The sequence below is a fragment of the Oxyura jamaicensis genome, chromosome Z, assembly GCF_011077185.1.
Source record: "Oxyura jamaicensis isolate SHBP4307 breed ruddy duck chromosome Z, BPBGC_Ojam_1.0, whole genome shotgun sequence".
Taxonomy (NCBI): domain Eukaryota; kingdom Metazoa; phylum Chordata; class Aves; order Anseriformes; family Anatidae; genus Oxyura; species Oxyura jamaicensis.
This window is the reverse complement of record NC_048926.1, coordinates 28942929-28951608: the sequence shown is the minus strand read 5'-3', so window position 1 is coordinate 28951608 and position 8680 is coordinate 28942929.

Sequence of the window (8680 nt, the reverse complement as noted above, 5' to 3'; positions counted from 1 at the left end):
TTTGTGGGAAATTCTGAAGATGGAAACAAGAAGTTAAATCTTTCCCGATAACTTGCACAAAGATGTTTTCATTCCTGTTGAAAATCATGTGCGTATTATATCCTAGTTACCATAGAAATGGAAGCATCTGTTCAGGAGATATTCCTGTGTACTGGGCAAATGCACCTGTTCATAGTGACCTTCCCTCTTGTGTTCCTCAAAAACAAATTAGACAAAAAACATTCTTAACCTGTGTGAAGGAGCTAACAAGAATAGAATGAAAATATTGTCTCCAACATTTTTCAAACATGTTCCAGAAGGTAGAGGATAACTCTGTCAACTATAGTTTGGTTTTCTTCCAGTCTTTCTAAAAAATACAGACTTTTAAGTCCTGATACACAAGTGTGAGCATTTTTTAGTGTTGAGGGGGTTTATTTTCTTTTGTTTGTTTTGGTTTTTAATCTTCCTTGTAACAGGAGAGGGATGAGGAACCTTTTCACAGGTTGAGGAAGGTGATTCTTCTCTGTTCTGCTCTGTTGGGACCCCCCTGGAGTGCTGTGTTCAGCTGCGGGCCCCCCAGCACAAGAAGGACATGGACCTGTTGGAGTAAGTCTCGAAGAGGGTCACAAAGATGAACAAAGGGCTGGAGCACCTCTCCTATGAAGACAGGCTGAGAAAGCTGGAGTTCAGCCTGGAGAAGAGAAGGCTCTGGGGAGACTTTAAGCCTTCCAGTGCCTAAAGCAGGCCTGCAAGAAAGCTGGGGAGAGGGACACTTTGTCAGGAAGTGTAGTGATAGGACAAGGGGGAAAGGCTTTAAACTAAAAGAGGGTAGATTTAGTAAAGAATCTCTTCCAAGTATCTACCTATGAGGGTGATGAGGCACTGAAATGGGTTGCCCAGAGAAGCTGTGGATGCTCCATCCCTGGAATGCTCATCCCTGTTTAAGGCCAGGTTGTATGGGCCTTTGGGCAACCTGGTTTAGTGGGAGGTGTCCCTGCCTCTGGCAGGGGACTTGGAACTGGATGATTGTTAGGTCCGTTCCAACTCAAATCATTCTTAGTTTATTTATGCATAATATCAAGCGTTCTAGAAAAATCAAACGAATATTTTATTTTTCTCTTCCTAAGCAATTTTCTTTGCAAGACATACATGTAACAACCTGCTGGCATTTAATGTCATGCTGATAGACTGACCCAGATAGAAAACAAAATTAATTCAGTTCCGGACTGTAGGAGTCACTCTACTGTTGCATATCCTGGTAGGATGTGCCTCCTTTATTAGGAGTGGATAGTTAGCCATTATAGAAATATAGCTTCCTCGGCATAAAGAACAGTGCAACTGGTTGGAAGTGGCGAGTAGTTATTGCACTGACATTATGTACAAAGAATTGGATGTAATGTTCTTCGGGATTATTTATCTAGTTCTATAAATAGCATCAGAAGTGGGGAGAAATCATTCTGACATCTAATCTGTCAGAAATCATTTCTGACATCTAATCTGAACCTATGGTGCAACTCATGGCAATTACCTTGTGTCATGTGCCATCTGAGAAGGGAGACCAACATCATTCCTGATACTTAAGGCATTCCTCATATGCCAATAACAGTAATGTCAATTTAATTATATGTTCTGGTACTTAAAAGATTTATTTATCTGTGCTTTTTGATAAAGCAAATTAGCATGTGCTGGATTTCAAATGTCAGTGCCTAGACATTGAAACACTGCAATGTTTCTGATGCTGTGTGTTACAGGGACCACTCATTTTGAAGGCATCCAAGATGGTTAGCTATTGTCAGTATAACTGACATGAAGTTCTGTATTTTCAATACATTAAATCAGTCCTCTGTTTTAAATGACTTTAGTATCAGAGGTAATGATGATCCACAACTACTTTTACAGTCCATCGGGAACTGCAGTGCTCAGCATCCAGGGAATTCAGATTACCGAGTCTGAGACTCAGACAAGCTTGCATGCTTAGCATGTGGTAAAGTATTCTGGTTTCCTAGAGAATACAAAACTTATAGATTCTGTTTATAGATGCTGGAATTGTCAAGTATATTTCAAGATGTGTATGTTTAATTATAAATAGTTTATACAAAACAGAAAAATGTATTGTTTCCTCTTAATAAGAAGTAATCTCTTACTTCTCACTGGTCCTGTGCTTCTTACTGGTCCACCCACTCTAGGGGGAACATTTTATAGTATAAAAAAATGACAAGATGCCTGCATAGGCAAATTTTTAAAAATCATAAACCCAATTTTAATTACTTAATGTTAACCTAATTTAAGTAATACTTTAGCATTACACTTGAAAGTGTTTCCATAGTTTGTTTCTGTTTGCATCTGTTGATTTACTGATACTTTGCTGACTTTGCTTCCTTCTAATTCCACCTAAGCTTTTAAGTAGTAGTGAATACTTAAAGGTTAATCCCAATTAGACCTGATTGCCACTGGCATAAAATGTTCATGCTTGTAAACACATAGCCTCTCCAGGATCAGTTACTGAAGGTTGTAGCTCATTAGTGTCTGTAACAGGATTTTCTCCTGTGACAATAAAACATAATTAGCAGCAGATAATGAATTTAAACTGTTGTGAACTGTTTCTAAAGAAGTCTTATTTACTGTGCCTCCCCCCCAACTGCAAAGAACAACAACAAAAAAAGCATTCTGAAAGAAAAATGCAACAGATTTGTGACTGAATGATTAGCGGTAGAATAAAATAGATATTGGGTAGTATGATACAGCCATTTCCAGTTACTGAGGCAAATGAACTAATGCTTAACATCTGGAACAGAATTTCCAATTCAGAGAATTAAAGGCAGCAATGAAAGTAAGTCATAACTAAAGATAGTTACCAATAAAAAACAGCAAAAAGCTGTAAGAGAGTATCTTAGGTCACTTTGGTGATTCTGATTTGAAGTTTTGCATGCTTAAATTCCAGTTGTTTTAACTGGCAGCTATGTGTAGTAGTTTGGAGTGACTGTCTACTATTTTTTGTTACTACTATTTGAGAAATGCATTTTTTTATTAAGTATACACTAGTTTAGGTGTATACTAAAGGTGACACTCTTTTACTACTAGAACTTAAATGAATTTTTACTGTCCTCTGAAGAGGCCTCTGAAGACCATCTGGTCCAACCCTCTTGCCGAGCAGGATCACCTAGAGCACATTGCGCAGGATGGCATCCAGGCAGGTTTTGAACATCTCCAGAGAAGGAGACCCCACAAGCTCTCTGGCAACCTGTCCCAGTGCTCTGTCTCCCCCACAGCAAAGAATTGCCCTCTCATATTCAGCCAGAACCTTCTATGTTTCAGTCTGTGCCCGTTGCCTCATCCTGTTGCTGGGCACAACTGAAAAGAGACTGGCTCCATCCTCTTGACACCCTCCCCTCAGATATTTATATGCAATGATGAGGTCTCCCCTCAGTCTTCTCTTTTACAGGCTGAACAGACCCAGCTCTCTCAGCCTGTCTTCATAGGAAAGGTGCTCCAGTCCCCTGGTCATCTTAGCAGCCATCCTCTGGACTTTCACTAGTAACTCCAAGTCTCTCTTGCACTGGGGAGCCCAGAACTGGACACAATACTCCAGTTGTGGCCTCACCAGGGCTTAGTAGAGGAGCAGGATCACCTCCCCTGACCTGCTGGCAACACTCTTCCTAATGCACTCCATAATACTGTTGGCATTCTTGGCCACCAGGGCACATCTCTGGCTCGTGGTTAACTTGTTCACCAGGACATCCAGGTCCCGCACTGCAGAGCTGCTCTCCAGCAGGACACCCTCCTGCCTGTACTGGTGGTTGGGGTTATTGCTCCCTAGGTGCAAGACCCTGCACTTGCCCTTGTTGAATTTCAGGAGGCTCCTGTCAGCCCATCCCTCCAGCATGTCAAGGTCCCTCTGAATAGCAGCACAGCCCTCTGGTTTATCAGCCACTCCTCACAGTTTTGTGTCATCCACAAGCTTGCTGAGGGTGCACTCTATTCCATCATTCAGGTCACTGATGAATAAGTTGAACAGGACTGGAGCCAGTACCAACCCCTGAGGGACACCACAAGCTACAGTCCTCCAACAAGACTCACCACTGCTTATCACAACCCTCTGAGCTCTGCCATCCATCCAGTCATCAATCCACCTCACTGTCCACTCATCCATCCCACACTTCCTGAGCTTGTCTGAGGATGTTATGGGAGACAGTGTCAAAAGTTTCCCTGAAATCAAGGCAGACAACAGCCACCACTCTCCTGTCATCCTCCCAGCTAGTCATTCCATCATAGAAGGCTATTGGGTTGGTCAAGCATGATTTCCCTTTGGTGAACCCATGCTGACTACTGATCAATTTCTCCTTCATGTGTTTGGAGATGACCTCCAGGATTTGTGATTCCATCACCTTTCCAGGGATGGAGGTGAAGCCAACTGGCCTGTAGTTGCCTGGGTCATCCTTCTTGCCCTTTTTGAAGACTGCCATGACATGGACTTAATTCCAGTCCTCAGGCTCCTCTCCTGTTCTCCATGACCTTTCAAAGATTATGGAGAGTGGTCTAGTAATAACATCAGCCAGCTCCCTCAGCACTCCTGCATGCATCCTGTCTGTGCCCATGGATTTCTGGATGTCAAGTTTGCCTAAGAGATCTCTGACCCGATCCTCTTTGACCAAGGGAAAGTCCTCCTTTCTCTGGACTTCCTCCCTTGTCTCTACGGTCTGAGATTCCTGAGGGCTGGTCTCAGTGGTGAAGACAAACAAAGAAGGCATTCAGCAACTCTGCCTTCTCTGTATGTTTTGTCACCAGGGAACCTGCCCCATTCAGCAGCAGGCTGACACTTTCCCCAGTCTTTCTTTTTCTGCTGATGTATTTGAAGAAGCCCTTCTTGTTGTCCTTGACCTTCATTGACAGATTTAATTCCAAATGGGCCTTGGCCTTCCTTGTAGCAGCCCTACATACTCTGACAGTGTCCCTGTGTTCTTCCCAAGTGGTCTGTCTCTTTCTCCACATGCTGTGAACTTCCTTCTTCTCTCTGAGTTTTGTCAGGAGCTCCCTGCTCATCCATGCAGGTCTCCTGCTCCCTTTGCTTGCCTTCTTACTCATAGGGAAGAGTACTCACAGAATGGGCTCACTTCCCCACTGTGGAGAATCTGGCTCGATGCAGTGGCATTTTTTTGCTGGTCTTCTGTGGGTGTGTCTATGACTACTGTACGAAGGCTGAGGGATAGATTGTTCAAAAGGATTTCGAAAGCAAAAGGATTTTATCAGTGTTCTCTTTTTGTTTTGTCTGAAATGCACTTACCAATGACTTATAACTGCTTTAGATTATATAAACTGCTTACATTACTGCCAGCATCTTAACAGAGCTAGTGGTATTTATTTTTATTACCAAGAAGAAAGTGGCAGTGCATGTACAGCAAGTAAATGTCTGTGCTACTTGCTTGGAAGAGAACATCTTCCAGCTTTCTATTTCCTGCTGATGTCTGCAGCTACAAATAACAAGAAGTGTTTCACTTTTTCTCTGACTGTCCCCCAACTTACCTTTTCTTCAAAAGCAGAAAAAATGTACAGAGTGATTCTATATTTGTTTCTGAGTGCTCTCAGTGTCCACTTGAGGACTGAGGGAAAAGTGGGGTCAACAGAAATTGCAGAATAATAGGAGTAGCTGGAAAAGAAGGAAAAAATGATTTGGGACTGTGTGCACTGTAGTTAGACCCATGAACTGTGACATTTTTTTCTTACCCCTCTTACATCTCTTTTGTTTTGTTGGGCTGTGGACTTGTCAGAATGGACATAGGGCCATCTCCATGTTGACATATCACCTGCCACTTAAGGACTTTCTACATAAATGTTCTCACTGTTGCTATGATTTTTCTTTTTTAAAAAATAGCAATAATCAAATATTTTTAAAGTTTTTTTGTTGTTGGTGGTGGTGGTTTGTCCTGAGGTTTCTTTCATCTTCAAAACAGACTCACCTAATTGTTACTGCATTAGTCAAGATACATTTCCTACTGATTTCTTGGAAAAATCTGTAGCATTCATCAGATGGTCTGCATTTTCAAGTTCAAGATCATTGTTAAAACCAGTCTCTCACTACTGTGTATGGCATTCTTCAACTACTTTGTGAAAACACAGAAGTTTATGTGCTCTAAACATACTGCTCTTCCAGCACTTCTCCACATTTTCTGCTTGGGTTTTAAATACTGAATTCTGATGGCTTGGGTTGGAAGGGACCTTAAGATCATCTGGTTCCAGTCCCCCTGTGTTTTCACTTTTTTATTCTTGCTTTGTTTTGTTTTGTCATCCCCCCCTTGTTTTATTTTCTCTGTTTTTCTTTGAGACACTAGGATTTTAGGATATGCAACCTCTTTCAAGACCTATTATCAGTAAATAATGATTGTAATAACTATCTAATTAAGAATGATGCATTGGTAGGAAAGATTGCTATTTAAAAATATGTACCTATGTTTTCCACCTTTTCTCCAATAACTACTGCTGCAAATTTCGTCACTGCAAGCTTTCTTTGATATGATTTTTTTTTATTATTATTATTTGAAGTGCATGCAAAGTCCCTAACCCACTTACAAAATATACTTTACAAAATATAAAATTCATGGATTCTCTGACTTTTACTGTCTTCCCCACATCAGCTTCTGCCTATCATAACTGTAGCTTGTCAGTCTGCACTAACTACTGAGGATTGCAACTTTTCACACAAAGGGGGAATAGTCATGAAAAATATAAGGGAGAGAATCAACAAGAGTGCTGGGTATACAGACATATGTGAGCAAGTGCTAGAAGCATTGAACCAAGAAGTCATTGGGAGGGTTTTCTGTGTTTGAAACAGATAGAAAGAAGATGATGCACTTGTGTGAGAGGACAAAAAAAAAAAAAAAAAAAAAAAAAAAATAATTTTAAATATTTAATTATTTAAAATCATGACTGATAAAACTTTTTTATTACTTTTTTTTTTTTTTTTTTTTGTGTGTGTGTCTGTGTGTGGAAAAAGATAATAAAACAACATGATAATTCATTCAGTATGTTGTGTAGGTTAAGCTTCTGCTCCTGAAGAGTGGTACATGAAGAGGACTGGGTCCCACAAAACCTGTTATTAAGGTATCTTCATGGTGTGGTGATAGTACCAGGTACCAGTTCTTATGGCAGTCAAAACCATCCCTTTTATGGTTGAAATGCTTCCAAAGGCTGTTTTACAAACTGGTGCCACTGTTTTTCCATGTATGTGTTTTTTCTCTGTTTTTGTTTTTGTTGGTTGTTGATTTTTGTTTGTTTGTTTATTTGTTTTTGCCTCTGCTTACCTGAAAAGGTAAAATATTTAGAGCCAGGTTTGAATTCCAATTCTTTCAACACTGAGCAGTGAAAAGAACAGGTAGTACCAACTTAAAGACATCTTTAAGAAATGTCTAAATGATTTCTCTTCATAGCAATGAAAATCAGTTGAACTTGGAATTTTAACATTAAATTGCCTAATATTTTATTAGTCGTAGCCTGGACATGAGGAAGCTCAGTGGGTCTGCCCAAGAACCCATGCTGCTCACCAGCATCCTTTCAGGTCCAGTGATTTCCCTTTAACACATCCTCATGAATGATGGATGTCAATGTAATTTTATATTTCTTATTTTACACGGCATCCTGCCCTAGTTGGAGGACCTTTGCTTTCACAGATGGTGATTCAGCTTCATATTCTGTGCATTGAAGTCTACTTGGCTGCTTGGGTGTTACTGACCAAGTTCACATTGGAACAAGCACTTGAGAAGAACATTTGCTCACAGAGCAAATGCACTATATGTCATAACAGGACATCTCAAATCATTTGTTTCCTTCTACTTCAGATGCACTTTAAGTGTCTGCCTGTGCTCCTACTTTGTCCTTTAGTCTTCATAAAGTGCACTAAGTTAGAAAATCTGTGCATACATTCTCTGCTCCAAGCAGTGAGGTGCTGCTCATACTTCACTTGCTGCAATGCATAAGCTGTTGCTTTTTGACAAGAAAGCATTGGGTCACAATACCTAGCAAACTTTCCCTTCCCTTCCCTTCCCTTCCCTTCCCTTCCCTTCCCTTCCCTTCCCTTCCCTTCCCTTCCCTGGCTGTTTTTGTTGTTTGTTTGTTTGTTTTTGTTTTAATTGAAATCACTGGTTTCCTTAAACCAAACTGATTTTCAGACTATTTTATAAAGTATTCTTTAATGTAACTGAGTGCTCTTACTCTGAAGAAGAGGCTGTGAGCAGAGACTAAATAGTATGAATGAAGCCTGAAGCATTGTATCTTTGCAAAGGAAATTGTTGTGTTCATGCTGGACTGAGCACTCATTCACTCCAGATTCTGTATGGTTTACCAGAACCAGAAACGATATTTATACATCAAAGTTCCTTTTCAGACAGAAATGCAAAGTGTCTAATGCACCCTCTCTTTACAGCAGCTCTGGCACTTGTCAGGCTGGTCACTAAAATGAATCAGTTTACAAACCTATTAGAGACTTGTGTGTAGTGTTGTTGAATTCATTTCTATTAGTGAGCTGATAAATATTGCTAAACAAACGGAGCCTACTTGAACACCAGAGCAGGAGTTAAATGGCAGAATTGCATGGGAGGAAGCCTGGCAGCAGACAGGACCAAACCTTCCCTTCACAGGGGATCAAGTTAATCTCCTGGCTGCCCCAGCTTCGTGATCAAACTGTACTCCAAATCTGCGTATAAAATAGCAC